Source organism: Rhinolophus hipposideros, assembly GCF_964194185.1.
Source record: "Rhinolophus hipposideros genome assembly, chromosome: 5".
Lineage (NCBI taxonomy): Eukaryota > Metazoa > Chordata > Mammalia > Chiroptera > Rhinolophidae > Rhinolophus > Rhinolophus hipposideros.
The window spans coordinates 11647142-11667827 of NC_138051.1; positions in this window are offsets into that span (position 1 = coordinate 11647142).

Here is a 20686-nt window from a genome sequence, read left to right on the forward strand (position 1 = left end):
ATTTTCAGAAGTTATTACAACTTGACATGAAACCTGCTGGTGCTAATGCACAGGACCTATTGTTTAGCTGCTGAGCCTAAAATTGGTGTTGGCAGACAATAAAAAGTTGGTTTCATTTCAAGAATACAACTAAATGCTGATTATAAAAAATGGATTTAAAGTAACCAGGGGGAACTTTTCACAAGCCTTACTGAAAAGAACTGCTAGATAATATTAATTAAGACACCAAGAGAGTTCTTTTATTCCTGCATTCTATTGACCCAATATTACTGGTAGAGGAGATAAAAGCAGGAGGTTAAACTTTTCATTTGCTGATTTTTATTTTTGGCTTTTTAAAAATGAGCAACCCTGAATTTCCATACTGGTTGTTGCCATTTTGAGTATATTACCACAGTTTTGAAAATGAAGAATCATAGAAGAAAATAGAGGAAGAATGTATAAATTAATCAGTTAAACCGGGTTATTACTAGTACTAAAAAAATGTTTTGCTTTCAATGACATAAAGACCACAGATATGAGACAAACTCAAACATAAATACGTAGGTATTTACTCATGTTTTCTTTCAGTATTTCATTGAATACTGAATCATATTATAAAAAAAAAATTGTGAGAAATATAAAGAAATGACTGGCAAAGAAGTGTCATAGTCTAAAAGGTCATGTGTTCATTCATTTAATTCCTATGCATTTCTTTACTCATTGCCATTAATCGTCATTCATCTTGCATTTAAATCACCAAATTCTAACTTTCTCAATTCCCCATCCTATCTACCCCCAACATGTTATTAAAATTGTAGACATGTGCAAAATATTTTTTCACCCAACTTTGCACAGCCATTTATTGATATTTTTTGTTATTTCCAATATTTCAGTAAGTGAAGTAAACCCTAGACTAAAACATTTTTTGGAGATTAATTTTTAATGACTTCCTTCCCAAGAGGAGTATGTGATGAAAAACACACAAAAAAAGCCACAATGAAAGAGAATCAATACAACAACCACTGGGATTTTTAAAAACATATGTATTTCTAATTCAGTCACAGTCTTTGAATTTTAAACACGAATCTTTCTCAGCCTGTTGCAATAGAAATTGAGAATGGAGTCCTGGTGTCCTGGCACTTTTGTTTTTTCTAAGGAGGAGATCAGTTGGTCGTGAGAACCCATGCAGTTTTCAGTAACTCATTTAGAACAAAATCTATTGAAGAAGCTTTCAATTCACATTATAGCCATTTAGAAAAAACTTTTAGGGAAAAGAAATTAGATTGAATAGCATAGTGTTGCTTTATCAGAGTACACTCAAGAACAAAAGATCCCTAGGGGATTTTGAATTTGGGAACATCTTACCTTTGGCTTTCAACATAAAATGTTAAAATGCAAATGGGAACAAGTCTGAAATAAATGTTCATAGACTATAAATTTACTTATTTAGGTAAAACATAAGAAATAAGAAAGGATACAGCGTATTATCATCTCAGGTATGAATTGAATGCAAGATAAGTTTTGGAATTGATAATATAGTTATCATCACTAGGTGATTATAATGTTAATGGAATTTAGTATATTGTAAAAAAATATTGGGAATATTTTGAAGTTGGAGGAAAATAGTAGATTTAGTTTTCATAAAAGTAATAATGGAAGGGTCTGGCTCAACAGGGAGTGAGCTCTTCATCTGTACAATTCCCTACCTTTCTCCATTAAGAAGAGCGAGCACGCCAGGTTGTCTTCTTGGCAAAGATCAACAAGTGTACTCTCAGCTGGGCCCAGAAAAAGTGTCAGGAGTTAAAGGTGAGAGGAGTAAGTGTAAATACACTTTTAAGGAAGTAGAGAATCGGCATATGCAATTTTGCATCCAACTTGAGGGAGGCAGCATCACTAGAAATCAATTTATTCAACATGTAATTATCTACCAAGTGCTATAATGTACCGTGCACTTTGATGGGTACCAGAACATAGTGGTGAAGAAGAAAAAAGACCCATTGCAGGTTTCATAAAAATTACAGGTATTTTCAGGGAAAATATCTTTATTGTGAGAGAATGAAACCATATGGAGTCTAAATTTCCTTTAAAATTTTGCTTGTTATATTTAATCATAATGGGGCTAATTATTGCGCAATGGAATGCCATTGTTAGCTATATTTTGTTGTTTGTCTGTTACCATGATGGCATTTTGATAATAAAGAACATAATTATTTTTCCAAAGTAGCCTCAGTGTTATTACTTTATGCCTTTCGGCATCCACTTGCAGCACTATCCAGAAACTTCTCTGGAATCTCTCCATGGTCATACCCAAATGCAAATCTGGTATTTTAATTGAACCAATCCTCTAGACATATTGCATCTTCTCTAAAAAGAGCAAAAGAACTTCAGATTTCCCTTGTTATCTTTCTCAAGCAAATTACTGTTTCAATGAGACTGGCTTGCCAGAATCAAAGTCAGGTGAGTCTCAAGCAATGACCAGGTTACCACTGAATTTTACTATGTGTTAATTGCATTTTAATCTCTAACCTTCTTCTAAGATTATTTAAAACCTTATGACTTCATTTTCCATGATACACTGAGGTGTTAACAAATATATGTTAGATTCCTACATCTCATTGTAACAAATACTATTTTTTATGGCTTACAATATTTAGCTATATATCTACTAATTGCTAATATCTAATTATCTTTTGTACAGTCTCCTGCATTCCTTCATGATTTTGGCCTTTGTTTCATGATCTTCTAGTCTACTCTCATGTCTACAGTGATTCTAAGGGACTTTGATGTCTTTTTTGATAATCCTTTCATCAACCTGGTTCTTTGATCCCTTGACCTCTCCTCTAATGACCATTTTGCCTACAACCTCGCAATCTCATAGTTACACTCCAGGACTGTTTTTTTCTTCATTTTTATTCTTCTTCATATAAATTGCACTGTAGAACTGTACATAGGAAAAATAAAATGTTTTCTGCTCCTAACCCCATTCTGGTGAGATAGGCCAGCATGACACCTTAACAAGTTAGAGGTGGTCGTTGATGATCCAAGACATTTTCATCATTGAAAACTGGAGCTACAGAATAATTAATACAGAAATGTCTTCCTCTGATGATGACCTCATTATTACATTTCGCCAAGCCAACATTTCCCACAACTTCTGTCCTTGACTTCAAGAAGACTTTTAGCCCACGGACCCCCAATTACCCTCTCCCTATTTGTGACCTATTTTTTTTTCTTAGTTCCCTCTTTTACTAGTTAACATGCTACAACTTGTTGTTTAATTACATTTTTTTGGTCATTATTATTAGCATTTGTCTATTTCTCCTACTGTTATTTCTGCTTGGGAAAATCAAACCAAACCAAACACGATGTTCAAGCAAACTCTCTATCCTCTCTTTGCCCACATCTAAGCCACTAAACTATGCTGCAGGAAACCACCCAGCTGGGCATACTGGTGACACCATCCAAGAAATCTAAAGTATCCATATCCTCTGGGCCCTAAATATAATTCAATACTGAATACATTTCCGTAGTCAGCTTGTTCCCCTGTTGTCCGCAATGTGGGAAGAACAGATCTAGAAAAACTATGCTCCTCCCAGATTAGTTTCCCCAGAGAAGAAGCTATTTATATTCCAACCAGCAACTATGACAGCACGCGCATTTCCTCAACCCTTGCCTCTATGGAATGTTAATAACTCATTTTATATTTCCCAGTCTGATGGGGACAAATGGATAGTATCTCATTCTTGTTTTAATTTACATTTTCCTGTGTAACAGTGAGAAAAATTGCCTATTGACATAACTTGCTCATCTTTCTATTAGGTCATGTTTTATTCCTTTGCAATTTTTAGAATCTTTATATGTATTAGAGTTTAGTTGCTTTTTTCTTTCATATATGTTATGAATATTTTCTCAGTTTGACATACATCTTTTATGTTGATCTTTTGTTATTCATAAATCAATATGCTCTATGTAGCTGTATTAATATACATTTTCCAGGACCTCTGCATACTCTATCTTGCTTAAGAAATTCTTTCCAATCACAAATTTGAAAAAAAAAAAAAGTACTTTCTTAGTCTTTTCCATACCAAACATATATTATTCTCACCATGAAATGTTTTTTCTTTTTTTGTTTTTTTCTTCAGAAATTGTTTTCATGGGAATTTTATTTCTTTACATTTTTGCTCTGCATTATGATGTGATACTTTCACTTGATCTTCCAAAATAAATATTTAGCTTTCATTGGTGATCATTCTTTTTCAGGTCATCTATCGAATTATTTTTAAGTTTAGAGATTTTATTTACTTCCAGAGACTTTTTTGTTTTGTTTTCATTTTATTACCTTAAGTGTTTTAATTTCTTTTTCCTTATAAATAGACTTTAATTTTTAGAGCAGTTTTAGGTTCACAGTTAATGAAACAAAAAGTAGAGAGGGTTCCCATATACTTCCTACTCACTCCACTGGCACAGAGACTCTTTCATGGTAACATTCCCTACAAGAGTGATACATTTATTACAATTTATGAACCTACAATGACACATCCATAGTTTATATTAGGGTTCACTTTTGGTAGGTTTTCTGTAGGTTTTGACAAATGTATAATGACATATACTCATTATTATGGAATAATTTCACTGCTCTAAAAAATGCTCTGTTCTTCACCTATTTCTCCCTTCTTACCTCCTACCCACTGGCAACCACTGATCTTTTTACATTCTCCAAAGTTTTTCCTTTTTCCAAATGTAATTAGTTGGAATCATATAGTATGTAGCTTTTTCAGATTGGCTTTTTTTTTTCACTTAGTAAATACTCGTTTAAGGTTTCTTCATGTCTTTCTATGGCTTGATAGTTCATTTCTTTTCAGTGCTGAATAATATTCCATTGGCTGCATGTACCACAGTTTGTTTGTCCTTTTAAGTAAGGACATCTTGGTGGTTTTCAAGTTTTGCAATTATAAATAAGACTGTTTTAAAATATCCATTTACAGGTTGTGTGGACATGGTTTTCAAATTATTTGTAAATACAAAAGAGCATTTTGCTGGATCATGTGGGAATAGTATGTTTAGTTTTGTAAGAAACTAAACTGTCTTCCAAAGTAGCTGTATCAGTTTGCATTCTCACCTACAGTGTGTGGGAGATTTTGTTGCCCACAGCCTTGCCAGAATTTGGTGGTGTCAGTGTTCTGCATTTTGGCCATTCTAATAAGTGTTTTGGGGTATCTCATTTGAATTTGCTTTTCCATGATAACATATGATGTAGAACATTTTTTCATGTGCTTTTTTGCCATTGTATATCTTCTTTAGTGAGATGTCTGTTCAGGTTTTTGGCCCATTTTTTAATTGGGTTGTTTGTTTTCTTATTGAATTTTAAAAGTTCTTTGTACATTTGGGTAATAGTGCTTTGTCAGATATATGTTTTGCAAATATTTTTTCCCTGTCTGTGGTTTGTTTTCTCATTATCTTGACAGTGTCTTTTCCACAACAGAATTAAAAAAGGAAATATTAATGAAGTCTAGCTTATCAATTATTTCTTTCATGGATTGTGTCGTTGGTGATCTATCTAAAAAGTCATCATATTTAAGGTCATTTAGGTTTTTTCCTATGTTATCTTCTAGTATTTTTATAGTTTTGCACTTTACATTCAGGTATATAATTTAGTTTGGGTGAATTTTTATTAATAGTTATAACGTCTGTGTCTAGATTTATTTTTTTAAACATGTGGATGTCATTGTTCCAGCACCATTTATTGAAAAGACTATCTTTTTTTATTCCATTTTATTGTTTTTGTTTTCTTGTCAAAGATTAACTGACTATATTTATGTGGGTCTTATTTCTGAATGTAATTTTTTAATATTAAACTATTGTTTTTTCTATTGGGTCTGCATAAGTTAGTTGTTTTTTGTTGTTGTTTTTACATTCCTATACCCTAGTTATTACTCACGGGGGATATGTTTCAAGACCACCAGTGGATGCCTAAAACTGAGAATAGTGCTGTCTTCTATATATACCAGTACTATGATTTTTTTTCTATACATACCTATACTTTATGGCTTCTCTATGGCATATCTAAATTGCTAATATCACTACTTTTTGCACTTTGAGGCCATTACTAAATAGAATAAGTATTACTTGAACACATGCACTGCAATACCTTCACAGTCCATCTGATAACTGAGCCCAGATACTAAGTGACTAATGGGCAGGTAGTGAATATACTGTGGATATACAGAACAGAAGGATGGTTCACGTCCAGGGTAGGATGGAGTGGCAAGGCATGAGGGTTCATCGGGCTGCTCAGAATGGTACATCATTTAAAACATGAATTGTGTGTGTCTGGAATTTTCCGTTTAATATTTTCAGACCATGCTTGACCACAGGTAACTGAAACTGTGGACAGTGAACGCATGGATACAGGGGCGCTCCTGTAGTGACATATTGCATCAGGAGACATCCTCAGTATTCTTGGCTGATCTCCAGCAATATTTCTGGGAATAGTAAATATCTTCTCTGATCTTATAAGGTTAATCATTCCCCTGATAGTGTCAACTTTTGTCAGATTTCTGTCCACACCTTGCTTAAATTCATCTGAAATTAATGCATATCCAATGCCAATAAAATTTTCTCATAATCTGAATACTGGAACTTGAGCTATTTTTATGAACAAACTTAGAAAAAATGTAATAGCAGCAAAGATTTGACTGACATTAGCCTGGTACCAGACATGCTGTTTTTACTGCCTTTTCACAGTACACTTACGCTCTGTGTAGGGCTCCATGTTAACATTTGGGTGAGTGCCAGAAGAGTGGTCTCAGGAAAACAAGTAATCTGCTGAATATTATTGTCGGTTCAATACAAAACCACATGAATAAATGTTCAAATTCTTATTATTTAAAACAAACAAACAAACAAACCTTAGTTTCAAGTGGTAAGGTTTTGTTGTGGTTGAATCCATATGGAATAAATATGTTAACTTATCAAAAGAATTTCAAATACAGTGAGTGCAAAGAGCCATCACTGGAAGATAAGTTATCATTGCAGAAGACTGTATGTGAAAAAATGTTGGAGATTAGGTTGAATGTTTGCTGATCTAGAGACACATACCAATATCATACTGTCATGTCTTTTATCTTTTTCCCTCAAAAGCAAAGTGCACAAGAAAATAAATTCTATTCTTCTGGGTTTATTCTGCCATTGATAATAAGAAATGAAAGCTTATTGACATGTTTAATTTGATTTCCTCTTAAATATGATTGATATGCATTTATTTCTCTGATCCTTGAAGACAAGCAGAAGATCAAATAAAATGTATATAATTTGCGAATAGTTGTTACTAGAAAAAGTCAACTTGAAGTGAATAATAAATCCTGAAACTAAATATTATGAAAATATGTTTTGAACTGTAATAAAATTTAGGTGGGAATATGAACTATACCTTAAAGAATAAATCAAGTTTTGAGGGAGAATAGTTTGGGGTCATTTCCTAAGTGTTGTAAGGACTTTTGCTTCCCCATGAAACCTCATTACAGCCAGGAATTTAATACTAATAGGGTAATAAGGACCCTAAAGTTGTATATATTTTACATATATGTGTTTCCCCTTACATGAATGCAGCAACAACACATTTTTTGAAATGTGAACCACAATATAATAAAAACAAAATATAATAAGTGACCTTAAATAAGCATTTAAATAGAGTACATAATACTCTAAGCACTTTGCATAAGAAATATATTAGGTTGTTGCAAAAGCAATTGCTGTTTAAAAGGTCAAAAATAATTGCAAAAACCACAGTTATGTTTGCACCAACCTAATATCTTAATAACCATTTTACTAAAGAGAGTTTGCTTACTACTTCCCGAAGCTTTCAGAGCTAGAAAGTGGTCAATTGGGATTCATATCGTTTAGATGACAGTACGTACAGGTACGATTAATACACTAATAAATTTAACAATAATTTATTGTATATCACCTGTATGGCATGCACTTCTATGCCCTGAGGTGTAGCAAACAGACAAAATCTCTGCTTTCCAGAGACTTACATTGTTATTTGGGGAGAGAGGTAATAAAGAAATAAATGCACACAGTATCGCCAGTTAGAGGTAAATGTTATGAACAAAATTAAAGTAACCCAAATCATGGAACATTGATGGCCTAGAATGAGCTCTGTGTGAAGGTGGCATCTAAACACAGACTTGAAAACTGTGTGGAATAACCAGAGCAGATGTGTGAATGAAGAGAATTCCAGGCAGAGAGAAGAGTAAGTCTACGTGCTTTAGGTAGGCATGTGCTTGGCACCAGGAAGGAATATCAAAATGATCAAGGGAAGAGTCACAGTGACTATGAGGAAGAGGAGTCGGAGAACTGACGATCATTCTGAGAGTGAGCTAGGGATCAGATGGTATATGGCAAGGGAGGAACTTGGTATTTTATTTTAAGGATGTAAAAAAACAGTCAGATGGTTGACACAAAGAAAGTAGCTCGGTCTGATTTCCAGTGTATACGAAAGATTCTGAGTTCTGCATGGAGAGTCAGCATAGCAAGAGTAGGCTTGAGGCAGGTTCTGCTTTCTACATTGGTCATCGGCAGAAATGATGGGGTTTAGACTGTGTGATAGTGGTGGAAGTAGTTCTGGACATATTGATAAGACTTCTAATTAATGAACTCAAAGTGCTTCTCTTCTTTGTAATATTCACAGTTACACAAATCTGTCTTTTCAGTTTAGTTTCCCTTTCTCTAGAACCAGAATGCTACTATCCTTTGAAAAGAAGAGACAACTCAATAAATGCCGGTTGAACAAATAAGTGACAGAAGTGTATCTCTTTCCTATTTTGCAGATCTATTTTTACATGCGGTGTTGAATAATTTGTCATTGCATTGAACTCTGGTAAGTTCAGCATGCTCAATAGATTCAAGGTCATTTTTTCCCCTCCAACTATAGTTGTCTGAATTATCCTAAAATGTGGCATATCGTGTTGGGTTTAAAACTAAAAATCTTTTATGGTGGTGTTGTCTAGTGAATATCATATTTTCTAAACATCACTGATGCCAACCTTATTGTTGTATACTGATCAGATACACTGCAGATGAATTGTTACATCAATCTTAACTCTGAGATCTGGGATGAAGTACAAAGAATTGTGAAAAAAAAAAGAAGCAGTATAAAATGAAAATGGTTTCTAATGCTGCTGTTATTTTTTATCCTTTCATAGTTTTGAAGGAGAACTACTGATCACTTCATGTTCAATATATACGTAGGCAGTGAATGAAAAGAATGATAAATTTTCTTAGGAGACTGTGAAAATTAGCTTTGAAAATTGTACTGAACATACAGTTTTTCTGGCACTTTCTTTCTTCCTTGTTTCTCTGAGGACTGTTGTTTTCTGAATCATTGACACCATAAGGTGTAATGATGTAGAGTTGTTTTTGAATACACTTTCTGCCATGTGGAGAAAGCTGGCCTGCAGTGAAAGGGGAAAATGCAGCAGATAGATATGTAGACTCTGAGGCAAGAGACACAGATGAGCTCTGACTATGTTCAAGCCCTGATAATATGTTGTAGAACCCACAAATTTCTTATAAAGTCCCTGCTTAATATGAGCTGGATTTGTAACAGAGAACTAATACAAACAACTATTTAAAAGACAAGCTCAAAAATACTTGGAATAAATGTATGATGCTTCATTGTGAATACTTTAGCAAGAACATTTAAAATATAAAAGTTTCTGTGGTTTTGTTTAAAAATAATCTATACAAATTTTCTATATTTTTTCTATATTTTCTATATTATTAATATAGAAATATAGAAATAATATATAGAAATATATAGAAACATAGAAATAATATAGATTTTCTATATTATTAATCTATAGATTATATTTATAATCTTTATTGAGAAGGAGAAGCACAGCTACCCCAAAATACTACAAATAAGCAAGGAATATTATTAGTAATGTCATTCAGTCTCATGGCTTTAAAAATACTATTTATATGTGGTGATTTCCAAATTTATGTCTGTAGGTCAGATTTTTTGTGTTTATACTCACATAGCTCATTTGCATATACCCACCATCTCTACTTAAATGTCTACCACACTTTTAAAACTCAAAAGGTCTTTTCCTCCTTTTCTATATTCAATTCATCTTCAAATCCCATTGGTTTGACCATCAAATTCTGCCTATAATCTGACCACTTCTCACCACTGCCACTGCTGTTTTCAAGTCACAAGCATTTTTCACCAAAATACGTCAATACCTTCTAAATCAGTCTGTCTAGTTCTGCCCTTGTCCCTTTCAGGAAAGAACTGTTAGGTTGAAACAAAAATGAGATCATCTCACACCCCACCTAAAAAGCTTTTGATAACTTTCCATCTCTTTTAGAGTAAATGCCAAAAATCAGAAAGATGGCCCACTAGGCTCTGGACGATATGCTTCATCCTCAATTCCTTTTATCACTGACTCATTTCTTACTCATCTCCTCCCTCTCAGTAGCAGCCACTCTGTTCTCTTTGCTATGTCACAGACACTCCTGGTAGCTCTCCTCCAGACCACTGGACTGCCGTTCCCCTGGTCCACGATGGCCGTGTTACTCTAGTTTCAGGGCTCAACTATTGATTGATAAACTTGCTTAAGTATTTAAAACAAGCATTTAAAATATTTGTAAGGAGGAACTTATCACATGGAATTGGTTGTACAAGTGCTGGGAGTGCTGGGAATGCATGGGTTGGCAGCAGGGGGAAACCATCTAGTCCTGGGCAAAAGAGACAAGGGCAAGAGGCAATGTTATAAGAACTTAAGTCTGATATCAACCAGAAAAATCTGGAACCACAGTGAGCCACAGAAACGAGACAGCTGCTGGGGGCACTGACTAAAACAGAGTGGAGAGAGAATACCCTGCTTTCTTCCTTCTCTCTACTCTTTAGTTTCCCCCATTCACCAAATCCAGCTAAACACCACTGGCCTAGGTCAGAATCTCTGAAATACAAAGCAGATCAGGGTAAGGTTGAGGAATAGATCTGAGGACAAGCATGCTCCTTTTGGTGTTCCTTTCTTTATTAAGCTCGTTTCTCAGATATCTTCCTTCAGTCTGGCCTTCTCTGATAACTCTACCTAAAATTGCAGCCCCACCCCCAGCATTCCTTATCCTTTTTTCTTATGTAATTTTCTACATACATGATATATTTTGCTTTTTAATATTTCCTTTGCCTGTTTCTCCCAAAGAATGTGGGATTTTAAGGGTCTGGATCATTGCCTGTTTTATTCACTCCTGATTCTCGAGCCCCTGGGATTGTTTCTGGCAAATAGTAATTGCTCATTACATATTTGGGAATGAATGATTGAATATCCAGGTAAATTGACTCTGAAAATGGCTTCATTAAGAGATGTTTAGGCCCTCACACAGAATGAGATAATTTGTTAGGTGAAATTGAAAAATGTTAGGTGAAATTATTTTTCTACATACTGCAAATTCCAAGGAGCCAGTTGAACACACAAAAATGAAGCATCCCAGTAAACAGGCACAGTTCCAGCTAAAAGAAACAGCCACTGAGCTGTCCAAAAACTGAAGTATATAATAAAAAGAAACTATCAAAAGCAAGCATATTACTCCAGGTTTCACTGAAGTGAGAACAAATAGGTCTTCAGTATCACTTAATGCATGACTAGGTTACTGCTTCTTACAAAATCTGATTATGTTGGTGACCTTGAAGCATCAAAAAAGATGCATATATTTTATTATGCACTGTTTGATAGAGATGTAAATGTGCAATCAATGTATTCTTTGAAACTTTTCCCCAAAAGCTGTAAAACTAAATAATATCTTAATGGTTAAGAGTTTAAACTATTTCTAGAAAATTATTTTATACGAAATTTCCTTGATGCTGGATAAATGAAATTGTTCTCTCTGTGATATATATATATATATATATATATATATATATATATATATATATATATATATATATGCATATATAGAATATGACAAAGTATCTTTAAAAATTGTACGATTTAAGTCAGAGGACTTATGTCACAAGTTGTTTGACTTTGGGCAAATTATTAAACCACTTTGAAATTGAAGTTTTTCATTTAAAGGCTTACTGCAAGAATTAACTGAAATAGCAATGATCTTTTTAATTACCCAACACGTTTCTTAGCCCATAGAGAAAGCCATTTTAAGTCTTTTGAAATGCAATTAAATATACCCAAGTGTAGTTGAATATGTATGTAAATTAGAAAATTGAATTTGGTTAGATGAGATTTTCACAATCAACAATATTTTAAGGTAGATTGTTTGAAATATAATCTGCAGTAAACCTTTAAAAATCTGTTTATAATGACTGTCAAAGTAGAAATGCAGTAGTTCTGGTGTATGCTGCTATCTACTGTGTTTCCCTGAAAATAAGACCTAGCCGGACAATCAGCTGTAATGCGTCTTTTGGAGCAAAAATTAATATGACTATAAATATATTATAAATTATAATATAATTATATAACATAATTATAATATAAGTATAATTATAATATAATCATATTATAGTAAAACAAGACTGGGTCTTATATTAATTTTTGCTCCAAAAGACGCATTACAGCTGATTGTCCTGCTAGGTTTTATTTTTGAAGAAGCACGGTAGATATATTATTAAGCCACTTTTGAAAATATATGATTTCAGAAAATTTTCTGTAAAATTAAATTAATAGTTAATTACTATTTGGGCTGTAAATACTCATAATATTAAAATTTTTTCACTACTTAGTGTTTTTTGTAATTTTCATAAATTGATAGTTAAGTGGCATCTGTTCTCTAATTTTTTTATTTTTCTGATGTAAGACCTGATTAAAACCCAATCACTTTTTATGTCTCATGATGCCCATTTCAACATAATTGCCAGGAACAAAATCAATTAGATGATAATGTGTAGCTCCTCTAAAGGTATGTAGTTTGGAAAAACAGCAATTTCTTGGTCTATTTATGCCCCCAAATGTAAGCATAAAGAAAATGAAGATGCAATTTTCGTTTAAGACATTAAGAATTTTCTTTTTTTTTTAATAAAGAGTTAACTACATTTTCCATAGTACCTGATTTCGTTATTTATTACATTAAGGTGTGAAATGTGTTATAATTCCCAATCCTTATTAATTTACAGAAATTCAGTGGAGGTCACTCGAATGCCATTGATTTTGAGATTGACATGAAGAGTGTATAATTAAGAAAAGTTTAACTCTACTACTAAAATGTACTCACAAAAATGCATCAAAATACTGCCCAAGAGATAGAAATAACATGCATACAATGAACTGGACTGATTTTTTTTACTAAATCTAAATAGAGCATGAGAAATAATTTGTAGATTACAATATTAGATGCTAAAGAGCAAATATGGGGGAACTGAATAGACATTGATACACCCACCTATCATCTATTTTATAGTTAGATTTATTCATTTCTTTTTCAAAACAGTTTTACTGAGCTTCTCCTACATACATAGACAGCATGGTGCTTTGTGGGAAACACGATAAGAATGTTGTATTTGCCTCTATAACTAACACGATAATAGTGATAATAAATATGCCACAAGAGAACTGTACTTCCCAATCCCTGTCTACTCCTCCCACCCATGTGCAAGCAATAATAATGTGTGTGTGCAGCCCTGTCCTACTCTTCAACTAGAAAATCAGGCCTAGGAGAATGGCAAAAGTTCATTTACTAGTGAGGTGAAGAAAGAAAGAACCTGTCCTCATGTCCATGGGTGTTTTGTGCCCACCTGGCTTTATCCCTCTTTCCCCAGCTTGTATATAGTGCAGTGATCCAGTTAACAGGCCCAGTGCTGAGGTTCCTATTTCTGTATTTTCCTACCAGAGCAAGGCAAGTCCTCTCATTAATCTACACCCCAGACCTTTTCCCTGCCTTGATTAATTTCTGCTACATCAATAGACTTCAACCTGTCCCTTAATCAGGGCCACAGTGTTTATCCTAGTACAAACTGCTGAGAGAATTTAGTAATGGAAGAGTCTAGCTAGGGAGATCAGCTAAGACTTCCTGTAAGAACTTGCCATTGAACTTGGCTTTGATGGACAGATACAATTTTGGTGCACAAAGCCACAGAGGGAATTCTTTCTAAACAAAGAACAGTATTAATAAAAATAAATAAATTAAAGCCAGCATCTGGAAAGTATACAGGATATTCAAGGAGTCGTAAAGTTTTGTTTGCCAGGAGACTACGGCCTGGGTAAAAACTGAACTACTAATATTGGAGAATGAGTGCCAGATTACAGACTATCCCATATCAGGCCCCATCCCAGCTTTCCAGAACGATGACCCAGATATTTGCTATCTTTGTAATCTCTCTGCTAGAAACAAGGAGGGACAACTGCTTAGGGCTTCAAGAGCCTTTTTCTTGAGACCAATAAGTTTGAGGACCACCATTTCTGAGTCTCATTCTGAAATCATCCACCACTACATCACACATCTCTTGTCATCCTCCAACTTCTGACTCTTCTAGAACAGCCCGGTCACCTGTATGACTTGCTTTGCTTGGAACTCTCAAAGACAGTGTTGCTTTATCACTGTCTGGGAAACTAATCAGTAAACTGTGAGGAAAAAGGAAAACAAAAAGAAAATCTATTCAAGTCAACTTCCTTGTTAATGCCCCCATTTTGAAGGCAGTGGCATTCTTTCTGGCTTCTACTGCCTTTTTTTCTTTTGTCAGATAAAATTTCTGGAATGATCCAGATGCTAACATATCTGATATCACTGCTCTGCACTTACAAAATGATATCCAAGCTCTATTCCTAAGAATGAGTCTTCTCATGGCACTGCCAACACCTGAAATAAACTGCAATGCGTGTGCAAAATCTGTACTTGAACTTTGTTCTATTCATCATTCTTGGTGACGTTACGAAAATGAGTGTGGCCAACTTAAAAAAAAACTTGAAAAGATTTGAGAACTATCACAGATGAACAACAACAACAAAATGTTAGGGGGGATCCAGCTCGTGGGAAGCAAAGAACCAATGGAGATAGAACATACCAGAATGAGCCACTACTCCCTGTCCCAGGAGCTATACACACTCCTCTATGCTGGATACAATAGATGTTGCCACTGCCAGTAGGTATTGCTGCTATTCAGCCCTCTGTCTTGAGTCTCATTGCCCTATCCATTTTTCTTTGCATTATTCACTCCAGACTCAAGAGTTCTGCAAAGCAGCATATGGTTAACCTTAGGTCATGACCCTCAGCCTCAATATTGTAGTGAGAAATTGGGCCCTACTTGTCACCAAGACTTAGAAAATGGAGCATTCCTCCAAAATGGGGAAGTTCAGATGCAGGACAAAAATAAATATGTTGATAAATATCCATTAGGTCTATCTTTTGGCTACCCAACATTCACGTACATTTTTCTTCCACACTTATGTGAGAGTGCTCCAAAAATCGTTGGATTCTTTACCTCATATCATGCCATACCATAAACTTTGTTTAGTATGCAATACTCCTGAGTTCAGGTTTCCATAAAACAGAAAGCAAGTTTAATTATTCCTAGATCTATAAATAAGGGCATCCAGTGCAGAATTGCTGGTAAATACATCCCTAAAAATGTTATTGCATTCTACAGTTATGTTCTAGACATCTTTGTAATCATTCTTGTATATAATCCCTAGAGTTTTGCTGATGAAAAGATTTCTGCAGTTCTGTCATGTGCCTTCTCTTCTAAGTTTTGTCTTTGCAACTGACCACATAAGGGCGTGTTGGAATGTGATTCCAAATATATGTCTGTACACTAAAATAGGTCAGGAGAAAACAGCTTCCTCAAATAAAAAAATGGTTGGTACTAATATGCCTCATAGATATGGGAATATTAGTAGTCTGATCTGGGGAGTTAAATGAGCATTGGGAGCTACTCTTGGTCTCTTTGAATTTTCATATATATTTTCTTTTTTTTGTAGTTATTTGTTTTTTTTTAATTTTTATTTTTTTTAATTTATTGGGGTGACAATTCTTAGTGAAATTACATAGATTTCAGGTGTACACTTCTGTAATACATCATCTATAAATCCCATTGTGTGTTCATCACCCAGAGTCAGTTCTCCTTCCATCACCATATATTTGATCTCCCTTATCCTTTCATATATATTTTCATTGCAGTGGTTGTGGTACATCCTGATGAATGCCCTACATTTCACAAAAGAGACGTGGAGAGGCTATGATTCAGTGGATGGGGTAATTTAATAACTTGCAGAATCCAACCCTGACTTTGGTTTTGGCTATTGGAAAAATAATAAATTATGTTAGCATAGTCACAGCGAGTTACTCTGACTCAAATTGTTAAGAGTCATTCCATTCCATCTCCATGAATTTCATATGCCATTACTACCACTCATATTTTCCTATAGCAGGGGTCTCACAGACCTCCAAAACATCTTGGTAAATTCATTTTCAGGTGAATATACGTGATTATTTAATTAGCTGTTTCCCCTCTGCTGTGAGATTCCAATCCTTGAATACCAATAGAATTTTCTGCCTTCTAACATGCACAGGGCAATTTACCAAATCACGCTCCCCACATTTCCCTGAGAAAATTCTGCTTTCAATCCAGTTACGCTGCTTGGTTCAATCCATGGGTACTGAGCTACTTAACTCATGCAGAAAATATTTTATTGGAAGCATTTTTGCATATTTCCTTTAGTTGGCGAGAAAGCTTGAGAACTATATATTTTGAAAATGGTCAAGAACCAGTGGAATTTAGCAACTAGAACAATCTGACGAAACACCACCATGGACAGAAGGTACCCCTACAGTGACCATCTCTAATATGAGCTTAGCTCTGTACACAGTTATACATTGCTTTGCTGCCAATAGATTCAAGTACCTCTTCCATTCTTCCTGTGACATGTCTTCACGAATCACACATTTCTAGGTGGTCAAAACTAATTGTCTGAATCTGGATCAGTTGCCCTGACCTTGGCTTGCAGGATGTAAAGTAAGGAAACATCTCTCTCTCTCTCTTAGGCTTTCCTAGTGGGTAGATGCCCTATCTACTTTGGAAACTCACATTGTGAAGAATTTCCTCTAAAGTAGGAAGGGGTTTTCATACTAGGAAGTCCAAAAAAGAAAAATGTCCATAGAAAAGGTGGTAGTGTGTCTTCCTTAATTGTCCTTGCATTTCTGTTACATCACTGACAAATGACCCGGTCCCATATTGGGTTCTTCTTAGATCTTAGAATTCACTGTTGTGGAATCCATGAGAGCTCTACCCTAGCGGGAGCAAATGTGAGTGACCCAAATTTTTTAGAAAGTGAAGATAAGCTGTTGGAGTCTGTGTTCAAGGTGTGCCTTGGGGCTGCTATCTGCCAAGAAAGGTGGAATAAAAGGCCAGCCAGTGGAAGCTGTGACTCTGTTTTAGGATATTCTTGTAAAAGACAAAATGAGACATAAGGAAGGACTTAAGTTTAGAGAGGTGATGAAATAAAACTGAAGTGACCTTATCAATATTCAGTACACAAGAGATACTATTTAATGACGTGCTATCTAAAGAGAAGGACATATTAAAATATATGCACAGCTTTTTTAGCCTGGATGACTAGAAGAATGGTGGTGCTACCTGCAGAAATAGTGAAGTCAGGAAGAGAAATTTATTGTAGCAAAGGAGATAAATGATAAACACAGTTTTGACTATTTTCAGTAGTATGGGCTGGGAAAAGAAGTGGGTGTGGGATATTGTCAATGCAGAACTGCAGTGTACAATCCTTCATGATTTCAGTTTGTTGGTTGTTTTGATTTATTATGATAGGTGATTTTAAGCTCTCAAAGAAACATGAGATGAGATGATGAATGGCACTGAGCATATGAGTTAATGATCATAAACCAGCAATGGATTGCTTACCATTCCAGTGTATAATCTAGAAAACAGATTTCTGAGGTTTTAAAACCACTTCCTGAATAGTGCAAAAGAAAAAACAAAAGCATAAAGCATGTGATTTATGAACGTTATTAAACAACTCTAAGTCCTTTTGAATAGTCTACACCTTATTAAGATGAAAAAGTACTAAAACTCATACAAATAACCAATGTTCTAATAAAAGCAGTATATTATATTTATACATTTTAATTTTTAATAAAACTTAAGGTTGTGATAATTATTTGATTTACTTAATTGGGTTTTTTGAAAGTGACTTTTAAGGAAATATGTTTTTGGTAATTTTCAAAATAAGCAGTTGAATTATGGCCGCTGTTACATAATTGCAATAGCATGAAAATTCTACATGTTTACACCAATTTACTATAGTCATTATAAACATATACAAAAATCCATAAATTCACTTAAAAATTTTCCTTCTTAGACCACTTTTTTAGAACAAAATGACTAACAGTACAAGTCTGCTCACAGACACAAATGCTGTAACAAAAACATGTTTCCAATATTGAGGTACTTCCATTTGCATTCTTCAAAAGCCTGGTAAATACTCCTGTAGGGATTTCATAGCAATTGGCTTTGGTATGATTTGACAAATAATTCTAATTGATTTATAAAACAGAAACCTAGTCTAACTAATAGTGGTCCTGTGTTCTTCTAGTGACACAAGAATCCAAATTGATGCAGCATTAAACACAACTTTATCTTATTTTATTTGATTTTGCATAGCTTTGGGTTTTTGATCATGATTCAGATTTCTAATGTTATGGCTGGTAATTTGCAAAACAAATTCAGAAATATCAAAGTCTGATCCTTTATTCATCTGTGTTGGATTCTACTTACTATTTTAAACGGACTAAAGACACTGATTATAATTCTTTTAATATAATTGCAACAAACATCTAACCGATTTGTGATAAAAGTTGTGTTTAATTAAACCCAATGTTAAGAAAGAATTTGCAAGTTTATAGATCTTCTGCAATAAACACTATCTTATTTAAGATTCACAGCAAATTCAAGAATTAGCTCAATGTTTTTATATAAGAGAGTAAGTTTCAAAGTGGACAAGTAATCTATACAATGGAGAGACAAATTCAGGTTCTATGACTATAAATCACAAACATTGATGGTGAAAACATATTGTTTGGTTTCACCATTACATAATTTATATATATATATATATATATATATATATATATATATATATATATATATATATATATATATATAAATTATATATAATTTTGAGTATGCACTACTATATTTCCTAAGTGTTTTCCTTTTATTTGCTAAAAGACTGGAGGTGTTATAGGGAAATGTGCCTAGGTCCAACACATTTACTTATTTAGCAATGAATAATACTTTAATACATAACATATTCCAGTTTTCTTTCTTGGCAATGATGACACAGTGCTAGCAGTGAAACAAAATTCTTGCCCTGGTGAATCTTACATTCTATCAAAAAAAAGTATAAATAACAAAACGATATTATGTGATGTTATGTGACATGCACTTTGAGAAAAAAAATGCAAAATGAGAATGAGATAGAAAATAATGGGTGTGGGGAGGTGGAAGGGTGTGTATGTGGCACTGTTACTTTAGAGAGTATCAGCTACTTTAAGAGAGCCGGAGAGACCCATGGAATTATCTGCAGAGGGGTAGTGTTCCCAAAAGAGGGTTCCACAGGTGGACAAATTTAAAAACCTAGATGAAACTAGCACACAGATAAATTAGAAAATAACAAAATTGGCAAATATTTGAACTGACACATTACAGAAGAGAACACACATAAGTTCAATAAATGTATGAAAATATGCTCAAACTCAAATGAGAGACAAAAATTAAATGTACAGTGAGGTTTTTTTTAACCTACAAGATTATTTAAAAAAAAAATTCTGATAATTTTAAGTCCCAGGAATAATGTGCTCCAACAATGCATGTTTGCATACTAGAAGAATATAGATCGGTAGGACTGCTTTTGGAAACAATTTATCATTTTTGGTAGAGGTAAACAAGTGCACATGCACCCTAGAAAAATTAACACCTAGTCTCAAGAAGAAATGTTTAAGAATAAGCACAGTAGCATTGCATGTCATAGCAAAAAGCTAGAAACAATCCAAATTTCTATTGACAGGTGAACAATTAAGTAATTTGTGGATTATTCATTTAGTAGAACACTAGGCAGAAGTTCAAGTGCATGAACTACAGCTACAGGCATCACTCAGAATAAAAGCTATGAAAAAAGTTACAGAATACATAGAATTTGATATAATTCAATTTACATAAGATTTTAATCTTTGAAAGATTAAGCAGTATCTTGATTATGGATACATTGACGGTAAAACTGCAAATGAAAGCAAGGGAGAAATAAAATTCTAGAAAGAATGTATTGCTAGGGAGGAGGAGATGGGATTAGGAAGAGGATACTATAATAGTCTCTATTTTTAGCTGTCATGAATGCATGCAGGTATTCTTTTATTTTTATTATGTTTATATCATACACATAGATTCAATGTATTCTTGTGGTTTTTAAGCAATTTATGTTGAACATGATTTTAAAGAGCAATAATGAAAAGTGATTAATGTAGTGGAAAAAAGTATATTTAGCTTTTTGAAATATTTTTGTTGTAAAATCAGGAGAGATATAGGTAGGAGATGGGGAGGGGATAAAGTAGTCAAGGAGAGAGTAATGTGGGTTTGTTTATGTTGGAATTTCTATTTTGGTCAGCATTTTTGGATGGATTGTTTTGCTTTATTTGTATAATAAATTAGTGGAAGTGAGAAGAAAAATTTCAGCAACAATTTAGA